Below are 12154 nucleotides of genomic sequence, written 5' to 3'. Positions count from 1 at the left end.
CTGCTGCTTTTATGTCTCCCATTTAAGTCTTCACTTTTCAGGGCTTAATATTTTCATTTCTTTTAATTTTTTCTTCTTTGCTTCTTTGTTCTTCTAAGTGTACCAGTTTATCATTGTTCTTTTTCCTTTGGTATGCTGGAGTACATTTAAATTTGGTATGCTGTATGGAGTACATTTAAATTTATACTCAAGTTTTAGCTCATTGATGAAGTCTTCCCTCATAATTCTAGACCTTCTATATATTCCTTTATATATTTTTCGTGATTCTCTATTTAATATTTTCTTATTTTTGTATTTTGTACTTGTTACAGGAGCATTCGTCTTACCTTACAATGAGACAGCAAACTTCTCAAGGGCCAAGACCGTGTTTTAGGCATCTTTTGTGTCCCCAGATGCACTGAATAAAATTTTAGGCATGGAATAGATCATAAATATTTTACAATTTTTTAAAAATTAACTTTTAAAATACACTTTTTATTTTAGAAGAGTGTTAGATTTACCGAATTATTGTGAAGATAGTACAGAGAGTTCCTGTTTAACTCACTTAGTTGCCTTTATTATTAACAACTTCCATTAGTGTGGTACATTTGTTATAATTAATGTACCAATATTTATATAACTAAATCTATACTTGATTCAGAGGTCCACAGTTTTTCCCTTCATGCCCTTTTTTGTGTTCCAGGATCCCATTCAGGATGCCACATTACATTTAATAGTTATGTCTCCTTAACTCCTCTCGGTTGTGACAATTTCTCAGACTTTCCTTGTTTTTAATGATGGTAATTTTGAAAATAACTAATCAGGCATTTTTGTAGACTGTCCTTCAATTGGGATTTGTGTGGTGTTTTCCTAAGGGTTAAATTGATGTAATGTGATTTTGGAAGGGAGACCACAGAGGCAAAGTGTCATTCTCATCACATAGCAAGAGTACATATTATTGATATGACTTATCAGTGTTAATATTAACCTTGATAACCTAGCTTGAGAGGTAGTCTTTGTTTTCACTGGAAAGTTACCCCTTTGTTCTTCCCTTTCTGTACTCTGGAAGAAAGTCACTATTCACAGCCCCCACTTAATGAGTGATGAGTTATGCTCCACTTCCTTAAGGGTGGAGTGTTTACATAAATTTCTTTGCTCAAATTGTACCGCCTTTCGTCGTTGGTAGCTCTTTCATTTGGCTCCTGTGTCCCTTCCCTTTGTCATACTCCCATGATTATGTGTTTGTGAGCATACATAATTTTCATTCTGACAACAAAAAAATGCTTAAGGCTCATTTTTTATGTATCATGCTCCAGTCCATAATTGGTCATTTTTCCAAGGAGCCCTAGTTCTTTTTATTGCAAAATGGTATTAGAAACCAAGATCTGGATGCTGAATGTGCTAGATGCTAGTACAGTTTTGTTGCTTCTAGGCCCTCTGACTATGGAGATATATGTGTATATATTGAGCTATATGTATATGTATCCATAAACTTTTCTATATGTAACCATTTGTCTATTGAGCTAAACGTGAATTCATACTGATGTCTCTAACTTTGATTCCTTACTTAACACATTGATCATCCTAACTTCCATTTCACCAGTGAGAAATCTGGCTTTTACCCTCTGCCATCTGTTTACTTAATTCTTCAATTCCAGGTGGTTTTAGAATGGTTAGTCTGTGCCCCTGTGGGAAACAACTGTATCAACAAGAGCATAGTGCTTGTGGATAATTCCTTTTCCTTCAGTCTTACAGATTCATTTCCAGCATAACTTAGAATCAGCACCTTATTCTTCCACCTCCTCTGTGAGGTTGTTTCATATTTGTAATAGATTTAGATTGCTTTATCATATTCTGCATTCCATCATGAGATCCTTTAACCTCTTAAATGACTATTTTAAAATTTGCATACATCGTTTATTCTTTGTGCTTTAAAGTTATATAGGTTTTGACAAACTTTGTATCTTATATTCACCATTACAGTATTATATGGAATAGTTTCACTGCTCCAAAATACTTGTGCCTCACCTGTTTAACTTCCCCTACATTGACCCCTGGCAACCACTGATCTGTTTACTATTTCTACAGTTTTGCTTTTTCCAGAATATTAAGTTTTAAAAAGTATTTTTGAATGACTTTTATTAACACAGCGTTTTGTTAAGAAGTGGGAGATACAGGTACTTGATAACACTCGGAAACATTATTTTCTATTGAGGTAAAATTCATATAACACAAAATTCATTATTTTAACCACTTAAAATATAAAATGTACAGTTTAGAGGCTTTTAGTATATTCATAATGTTGTGCAACTGCCACCACTATCTAATTCCGGAGCATTTTCATCACTCCAAAAAGAAGCTTCGTATCCATTAAGCAGTCCTCATTCTCTGGCAATCACTAGTCTGATTTTTGTCCCTGTCGATTTGCCTATTCTGGACATTTCATTTAAATGGAGTCATATAATATATATGGCCTTTTGTTTCTGGCTTCTTTTACTCAATAACGTTTTTATGGTTCATCCCTGTGGTAGCATGTTTCGGTACTTAATGATTTTCTTATGGCTGAATAATCCTATGACTATACCTCATTTTGTTTATCCATTCATCAGTTTATGGACATTTGAGTTTTCACTTTTTAGTTATTGTGACTAATACTGCTATGACCATGTATAAATTTTTGTTGAACATATGTTTTAAATTCTTTTGGGTATATAACTAATGTATTTCTTTTTATAAATTTTATTTTCATGTTAAAAAGAAAGTTACCCAAAGACTTACTTGGGGTAAAGTGCTGAAAGATTGCTACTTTCTGCTGGCATGGTATTCGTGAGTGAATACTGAAATCATATAATTTTCCTGTCGTCATCATGGAGTAAAGAATTTTGGTCTAGACAAGGTAACGGTAGCCTTACCCTAGGATTTTGTTAGAGGAACATCTTGAATTATGTTGTGTACCACTTAGTTACCTTTCTGAGAGTAGCAAGTAGTCTCTCATTGTGAAGTTGGATTATAAAATCTGATTGTGGTCTTAAGGAATCTGAGTGTATGAATTGTGTTTAACAGTATTCAGAAGGATAGTAGGCAGAATTCCCATTCTGTAAACTATTTGGCATCAGTGATAATACAGAGGTTTTATTCTTACCACATTTCCTCTGAGGTTCGGACTATAATAGAGTGGCATTAAATATTAGTGTTTTCTTTTTCCTCTTTCGGCACCCAATCCTGAAGCTTTGTTTTGCAGTTATTACTCTGACACTTTTGCTTTGATAAATTCATTTTCCTCAGGAAGACTTGATAAAAGTTTTCTTCTTTTGCCAGTTTGGGGTAACCTAACCCAATTTGTTGAAATAAAATATTGTTTTTCAGACGTCTTGAAAGCAAGGAACATTCTTTGCTGTCTTTATAGCTTACTTCTAAGTGACTTTGGGGTTCCCTGGAGGCAATAGAAAATAGATAAATTATATATTAATCACCATCATACTTAATCCCAAGGAGCTTCGCTGTAGGCAAGCCCTTTAAAAGGGTGTATGTAATAGAACACTGGGCTGGAACCAAGAAGATTTTAATTTTACTTCTCTAAAAGACTGTCACTGGGCAAATAGCTGTACCTAGGGACTTTTTTATGTAAAAGATAATATTGACCCTCTAATTTACAGTGATGTTATGATGGAAAATGAGTTCTATTAAGGTTCTTTCTTTCTTTCAGAAGACAGGCATTTGGGAAGATACGTGTATTATGAAAATTTTTGGTAGCTTTTTTCTTTATTTAAATAATGTAGATGAATCTGCTATCATTATAATGAAAGCCTTTGTCAGGTACTATATGTGTACTCTGTTTACCATTTCCAGTGTTCTTCATTTTTATGTGTAGTTCGAGATTTCTGGTACTTTTTCCTTCTGAATGAAGGACTTCTTTTAACATTTTTTGGCAGTGCGGGTCTTCTGATGATGAATCCTTCCAGCTTTTGTATGTCTGAAGAACTCTTTAATTTGCCTTGATTTATAGACACTATTTCCTTTCTTTTTTTGTTTGTTTGTTTTTGGCAAGGCAACCCTTGGTCGACGTCACAGATTGCAAGGACCTTGTCATCTTACAATCCCTTATTTATTTTATTTATTTTTTACGCCTTCAGCACCTGGTCTTCTTAGGTGGTCTCCCATCCAAGTACTAACCAGGCCCGACCCTGCTTAGTTTCCGAGATCAAGATGGAATCGGGCTTGTTCAGGGTGGCATGGCCGTAGACAAGACACTATTTTCACTGGTTGACAGTCTTTTTCTTTCAGTACTTTAAAGATGTTGTTTTATTGTCTTCTGGCCTGCATTGTTTCCAGAGAGAAGTTGGCTGTCATTCTTTACCCCTTTATACATAATGTGTTGTTGTTTTCTTGTAGCCTTTTATTTTTCTTTCAATTAAAAAAATTCTGGTATACACAATGTACTTTTTACCATCTTAACCATTTTTAAGTGTACTGTTCAGTGGTATTAAGTATATTCATGTCATTATGCATCTATCACAACCATCTATCTCTAGAACTCTTTTCATCTTGCAGAACTGAAACTCTGTACTCGTTAAACAATAAATCCCCGTTCCTCCTCCCCCAGCTCCTGTTATCCACCATTCTACTTTCTGTCTCCATGAATTTGACTACTCTAGGGACATCATGTAAGTGGAATCCTACAATGTTTGTCCTTTTGTGAATGGCTGATTTCACTTAGCATGATGTTTTGAAGATTCATTCATGTTGTAGCATGTCAAAATTTCTTTTGTTTTTAAGGTTGAATAACATTCCATTGTATGTGTATACCACACTTTGTTGATGGACACTTGGGTTGTTTCTACCTTTTGGCCACTGTGAACAGGACTGCTAAGAATCCATGTGTTTTGGGGCAGACTTTCTACTGTGGAGAAAATTAAGGAAGGAAAGGATTTTTTTTTTTCTTCCCAGATAGAGCTGGGTTCAAAACACCGATATGTTCAGCTTTCAGAACTGTTGGAGACACTTCATAGTGCAGTTAGGAAATTCAGTATTTGTCTTTTAGTGACCAGCTTATTTCACTTAGCATAATGTCAGTGTTCATCCATGTTGTAGCACATGTTAGACTTTTCTTTCTTTTCAAGGCTGAATAATATTCCATTGTATGTATATACCAAATTTTGCTTATTGTCCATTCATCTGTGAATGGACACTTGGAATGTTTGATGTTTTAGCTATTGTGAATAATGCCACTATAAACATAGGTATACAAATATCTCTTTGAGATCTTGCTTTCAGTTCTTTTGTCTGTATACCTAGAAGTGGAATTGCTGGATCATATGGTTCTTGGGTTTAAATTTTGAGGAACCACTGTACAGTTTTCCACAGCAGCTATAACATTTTACATTCCCACCAACAGTTCACATCTTTGTCCACATCTTTGCCAATATTGTAATTTTCTTCTTCTTCTTTTTTTTTAGTAGCCATCCTAATAGGTATGAGATGTGTATGTCATTGGGTTTGGACTTGCATTTCCTTAATAGTTATGTTGAGCATCTTTCATGTGCTAATTGGCTATTAATATACCTTTTTTGGACAAATGTCTGTTTAAGTCCTTTGCCCATTTTTGAATTGGGTTATTTTTTGTGGTTGAATTATATAGGTGCTTTCTATATTCTGGATATTAATTACTTACCAAATATATGATTTGCACATATTTTCTGTCATTCTGTATTCTGGCTGTTAAGATTTTTTTCCTTATCTCTGGTTTAAGCAATTTGATTTTAGTTATTTCTTGGTGGAGTTTTAATCTTCTTCGCGTTTCTTGTGCTTGGTGTTTGTCAAACTTGTTGAATCTGTGGGTTTATAGTTTTCATCAAATTTGAAACAGTTTTGGATGTTATTTCTTCAAATCCTGCCTCCTCCCCGCTGGGATTCCAATTACACGTATATTATTAGGCTCCTTGAGTTTGTCCCATGGCTTGCTGATGTTCTGCTCTTTCTTAGTCTTGTATTCCAGGTTTCATTTTGTTTCTGTTGTTATATTGTTACATTCACTAATCTTTTCTTCTGCATTACCTTATCTGCTGTTAATTCCATTCATTGTATTTCATGTTAGCCTACTTTATATTCTGTAATTCGTAGTTTGACAGAAATGTGAATAATAATTCTGTAAACATAGATGTGCAGATATCTCTTTGAGATCTTGCTTTTGGTTCTTTTGGCTATATACCCAGAAGTGGAATGCTGGATCATATGGATCTGGCAGGTATCAAGAAATACTGCCTTAATTTGCTGCCAAAATATAACAGGTTCCTAATTTTGTAGGACATCTGACAAGGGTGCACAAAACCACCCTGTTGTCACATTAACTTTGATGTCCCTCAGTTTCCACATTAACTTGCATTTTTCTGCCAGACACACACACACACACACATGCACACACACACAATACTGATAAGGGGGTTGTATATATGTATGTATATATGTATACATATATACATGTATACGTGTGTGTGTGTATATATATGTACACACACACACACATATGTCTTTTGAATGATTAGGCTATATTTTCAGCTGCCTAGACATCTTTAGTAGTTCTACAATATTTGTTTTATAAGTTACCAGAGAGCTTGGTCTTTTTGCCAGACTACCTAATGTTACCTGTCGGTGTTTGGTTGTATGATATGACCATCATCTTGTTATATAAAAAAAAAAAAAAATAGAGTTTTACATTTTGTTTACTATACTATTCTTTATTATTAATCAGAGAACTGGACCTGTTGAAATGTAACTTTGATTTCTGCTGTCATTGATAACCCCAGTGTCATTTGGGCTTGCCCACTTGTATTACCTTCTTGTGATCTTTTAGTATTCACAAATATCACTTTGAAAAATTTTGCAGACTGATGACTGGTAATTGTTTGCCAGCCAGACATTTGCATTCAGTAGTATTTCTTTCTCCTTTTCTTGCTCCCCTGTCCCAGCAGGTATTACTCTCTTGAGAAGACACACCCACGGTTAGCACTTTCTTCAGATGCTGACACTTGGTAAACAGCTGCTTTTGATCACAAGATTTAGAAGATATAATTTTCATCCAGATCGAATCTCTTTTCATATGGATCTTCTATGTCTTTTTAAAAAGTAACTTTTCGGGAAACATTTTGGATTACAACTTTTCATCCTCATCTATGCAATGAAAAGAAAGCTGTTGTGCTGGGATTTTTGAGGAGGTATGTCTTTTTTTTTTTATTGCAAAATAGCATCACTTAGGCACTTAGAGCAGTATGAAATAATGATATAACCTTGGCTCTTTCCTCAGTAGAACTCGGTTATTATTAATTCACTTGTTCCATCTTTCTTTCTCCTATTCTCTTGTTCTTAGCAGTTGCCATAGCTCAATAAGAACTTCCTTAATATGCATTATAACAGCTGATTTCTTCGATTCTTCGTAAATGTCATTGGACTCTGGGTAAGACTTTTAAGTGACAGGAAGCTGTTTGAATTTTTATTCCTCAAGTCAAGATTGCGATTTTGTTGAACTGAGTTTGTTTATTCCCATTCTGCATAGACACTGGATGGTTTGGGAAAGCTTAGTGTCTTTAATATAAAAATGGCTATATGCTTTACAGTCATTTAATATCATTTGCAAGAGGAGGTGTGATATTGTAGAATTTTGAACTCAAAATCAAGGAACTTCAGTCCCTGTTTTGACATTGTTGCCATGCTTTGAGAGTTAAAGTATGTTCGTTTTCTCTCCTCTAAAATGAGCTTATTGTTATTTGCTTTACACAAACCTCATGAGATTATTGAGGATCAGATGAGAAAATTTGTGTGGAAGACTGTTTTGTTGAGGTAAAGGGTTGTTATTGCATGGTGGAGGACTGTAGGCATATCTGTTCTTTTCACTCAGACTCAGTTTTTATTTCTGTGAAGTTTTTTGATGATACAGTCCCATCATGAATCAGATTTTTAAATCTCTGTGGTAAATCATGGATAAACAGTAGTGTTTAGTGCCTAATTACGTCATAGGGGCTTAGTACATTTTAAAAAGTGAATTTGTTGAATGCGATGCTGAGAAAATGTCAGTTTGTGTGGTAAAGAAGCATTTTACTCGATCTATTAGTTCTAAATAAGAAATCTTATTTGTTTATTGTTTTATGCATTTAAAAATTATTGAATGCTTACTGTGTTCTGGGAACTGGGGAAGAAAACTGACAAAAATCTCTCTGTCTTCTTAGAGCTTATTTTATGTATTATATACGGAGTTAGAAAAAAACAAGATAAAAAGTGAAAGTGCGGTTTTTAAAACTATGATAAGTTCTAATTAGAAAAGTAAAAGCAGGAGAGAGGAATAGAACATACTAAGAGGAGGGGTTGACTGATCACAGACAGCCTCACAGTTAAGGTGACATTTGAGTAAAGGCTTGAAAGAAGTGAGAGAATACAATAAAAGGACATTTGAGGCATAGCATGTGGCAGGTGCAAATTTCCTGAGATAAAAGCTTGCCTGAGGAATGCAAGGGTCAGGGAGGGTGGGTGCTTACATTATGGTGCGTTATACAAATACTTTTCAAACTTTGATGTGCACATGAATTGCTAAAATTCAGATTCTAATTTCGTAGGTCTGAGATGGGGCCTGTTTCTAATAAGTTCTTAGTTCCTGCTGATCCTGTTGGTCTTTTGTAGGACTTTAGCTTTTATGCTAAGTGAAATGGGAAGTGTTTGGAGGGTTTGGGCAGTCGTTTGACATGAACTGATTTCCGTTTTGACATTAACATTCCTCTAGCTGCTGTGTTGGTAATAAATAGACTAGTAGTGGATTGGGCAAGGGCAAAAGCAGGAATACCAATTAGGAGGTTATCACTATAATCCAAGTGAGAGAAGATGACAGTTTGCATTGGGGGTAGCAGTGAATATGGTGACACATGATCTGATTCTGGATTACTTTTTAAGTAAAGTCAACTAGTTTTGCTGCTAGATTGGATGTGTGCTGGGAAAAAAAAGGCATTAAGGACAGCTCCAGGGTTTTTGCTCTTCGTTTCTGGAAGGATGGCATTGCCATTTATTGAGATGAGGAAGCCTGAAAGAGGTACAGGTTTGAGGGAGGAGAACAGGAGCTCAGATTTGGACATACTATACTGTAGATGCCTGTCAGAGTAGTAGAGGTGTTAAATAGGTAGTTGAGTTTATGAGTCTGAAATTCAAGAGAGGATCTGCTGGAAGTGTACCTCTGGGTGTTGTTGATGCATAGATTGTATTTAAAGCCAAGAGCCTGTATAAGATCACCAAGTGAGTGAGTAGCGATGGAAGAAAGATGAAGTTGAAGAACTTAGTTAACTTTGGAGTAGAACAGAATTTAGAGATCTTTAGAGGTCAGGGAGGTGAGGAGAAGCAATCAAAAGAGATTTAGTAACAGCAGAGAGGTAGGAAGAAAATCAGATGGGAAGGTATCCTGAAGCCAAAAGAGGAAAATGTTTTAATGAGTAGAGATTGAGCAACTGTGTCAAATACTACAATTAAGATGAAGGCTTTAGAACCATTTGGTTTAGCAATGTGTAGGTTGATGGTGACCTTGATTAGTTTTAGTGGGGCAATAGAGGTAAAAGACTGTTTGGAGATGTTGCTTTTCCAATAGCAAAACATTCCTGAACCCTGATGAGATAGACCCTTAGATAACAGTCTGTAAGTCTGAGTAAATTTCCATGATAGAAGATTTAAGATGTTTAACTAATATTATTAGCAACTGGCTCGATGAGTTATTCATTTAAAATAATATTGGAAAATGTACTTTGAGATTTTTAAGGTATTCTAAACCACTGATTCTTAGTTCCTAAATTTTTGTTTAATGCTGTTAGGGTTTTAAAATCATCCTTAGTAGTTATGAAATAGAGGAAATGTGGAGATTGGCTAGGAACCAATTGGCTGTCAGCTATTTTTCTTTCCTATGTTACAGGGCTGTAAGACATTTTAAATACTAACATTTGGGCTGTCAGAGGGGGCTTGTGAGAACTTCCTCACACCCCTGTATGTTCTTTAGAACATGTATGTAGCATTCTCCAGTCTATGTAGCGTCCTCAGCCAGATGAACTTGTACAAGTAGCCAAAGTAGACAGATTATGATTATATATAACCTAGTCTTGGCATTTATAGAAGACCTCTTTTTCTTTCTTTCTTTATTTAAAATATATTTAATACTTCCATTTATGATGGGCTATGTGGTAGGTTTGAGAGATACAGTAGATAAAAGTTTCTGCTTGAGTGGAACATATGTTCCAGTGGAAATGAAGTAACAGATTGGGGCTAAAATTTGTTAGGGTCTTAGACTTCTGGTTGTCTTAATGCTGTGTGGGTATATGGAAAGCCCAAAGAGAGCTATTGTGAGCTGAACTTTAATTTTGACAATTAAGTCAGTTCTCAAATATTATAGAGAATTCAGAAAACAAGAGTTAAGCAATTATCTGACCAACCTTGAATGTGACGAGAAAGGTTCAAATATGTGAAGTTTATTTTTTTCTTTTTCGATTCTTAGATTCCATAAGTGGCAGTATAAGGGATTGATTTCATCACAATTCAAGTCATAAGCATTTGAGTATTGATTATAGGCAAGAAGGGCACTGCGCCAGTGCTAGTAGTCCAACAATTTTTAGGGATTTTGTAGAAATACCACTTTTCACATCTTTTGCATAATATAAGTCTAAAGGCAATTTTTATTTTTTATTTCAAACATTTTGAATAGAAGTACGTAAATATTGAAACAAGTAAATGAAAAAATACCTCCCTTTAATCTCTGATGTCCATCCCCTACTTCTCAGAAACAGTCATATTTACCAGTTTATTGTGTATCCTTCCAGAGATATTTTACATGCATATGTGTGTATGTATTTATTTATATCCCACCTTTTAAAAACTCACATGGAGGCCTATTTAAATAGTTCTACACCTTGCTTTTTAAAAAATTAATAATAATGTTTTATTTTTCAGTTGGCATACAATATTATATTAGTTTTAGGTATACAACGTAATGATTTGACATCTTTATAACTCACAAAGTGATCACCCCAATAAATCTAGTGTCCTCTGACACTGTACATAGTTATTATAATATTATTGGCTATATTCCTTATGCTATACTTTCTATCTTCATGACTGTTTTATAACTACAAATTTACAAATTTGTACTTCTTAATCCTTCCTCCCGTTTTCGCTGACTCCCTCCAACCCCCTCCCATTTGGTAACCCTCAAAATGCTCTCTGTATCTTTGCGTTTGTTTCTGTTTATTTTGTTCTTTAGAGTCCACATATATGTACATTCATTTGACATTTGTCTTCCTCTGTCTGACTTACTCCACTCAGCACACTACTCTCTGGGTTCATCATGAAATATCTTTTGTCATCCCCTTACTTTTAGTCTATGTGTGTCTTTTAATCTGAAGTGAATCTCTTTGTAGGCAGCCTATGTAAGGGTCTGTTTTCTTAGCTATTCAGCCGCCCTATCTTTTGATTGGAGCGTTTAATTCTTTTTCTTTTAAAGTCCATATCTATGTAGTTATTGCCATTCTTTATTCATATTTTTGGTACATATATTTTTCTTCTTAAAAAAGTCCCTCCAATATTTCCTGTAATACTGGCTTGGTGGTGATTAACTCTTTTAGCTTTTTCTTGTCTGGGAAGCTCTTTATATGTCCTTTAATTCTAAATGGTAATTTTGCTGGGTAAAGTAATCTTGGTTGTAGGTCCTTGCTTTTCATCACTTTCAATATTTTGTGCCAAGCCCTTCTGGCCTGTAAGGTTTCTGTTGAGAAATCTGCTGACAATCTTATGGGTGTTCCCTTATAGGTAACTTATTGCTTTTCTCTTGCTGCTTTTAAGATTTTCTTTTTGTATTTAACCTTTGGCATTTTAATGACGATGTGTCTTGCTGTGGGCTTCTTTGGGTTCATCTTGTTTGAGACTCTCTGAACTTCCTGAGGTTGCATGTTTATTTCTCTCACTGAGTTAGGGAAGTTTTTTGTCATTATTTCTTCAAATAGGTTTTCAATTCCGTGCTCGCTCTCTTCCCCTTCTGGTACCCCTGTGAGGTGAATGTTGTTAGGCTTGATGTTGTCCCAGAAGCTTCTAAAACTATCTTCATTTTTTGGATGCTTTTTTCTTGTTGCTGTTCTTATTGGGTGTCCTGTGTTACCCTATCCTCTAT

The 12154-nt window shown here is 35.0% G+C and overlaps 1 protein-coding gene and 1 non-coding gene across 6 annotated transcripts in view; one reads left to right on the top strand and one right to left on the bottom strand.

Moving 5' to 3' along the window:
• The window catches only part of TMCC1 (transmembrane and coiled-coil domain family 1), a 185180-nt gene that overhangs the window by 3824 nt on the left and 169202 nt on the right, over positions 1-12154 (top strand). For 2 of the 5 annotated variants that reach the window (XM_039886809.1, XM_039886807.1), the window contains exon 2: positions 6948-7190. The exons of 2 other annotated variants lie outside the window; for them this stretch is intronic. The gene's annotated coding sequence lies outside the window, so the exon portion shown is untranslated. Of the gene's footprint in view, positions 1-6944; positions 7191-12154 lie in introns of all 5 variants that reach the window. One more of the 5 variants, XM_039886808.1, reaches the window with a different exon arrangement.
• On the bottom strand, positions 4104-4223 carry LOC120622602 (5S ribosomal RNA). Its single transcript, XR_005658497.1, has one exon. It is a non-coding gene; the product is annotated as a 5S ribosomal RNA (ribosomal RNA).

Source organism: Pteropus medius, unplaced genomic scaffold, assembly GCF_902729225.1.
Source record: "Pteropus medius unplaced genomic scaffold, Ma_sr-lr_union100, whole genome shotgun sequence".
NCBI lineage: Eukaryota > Metazoa > Chordata > Mammalia > Chiroptera > Pteropodidae > Pteropus > Pteropus medius.
This window is presented reverse-complemented; position numbering and strand designations above follow the sequence as displayed.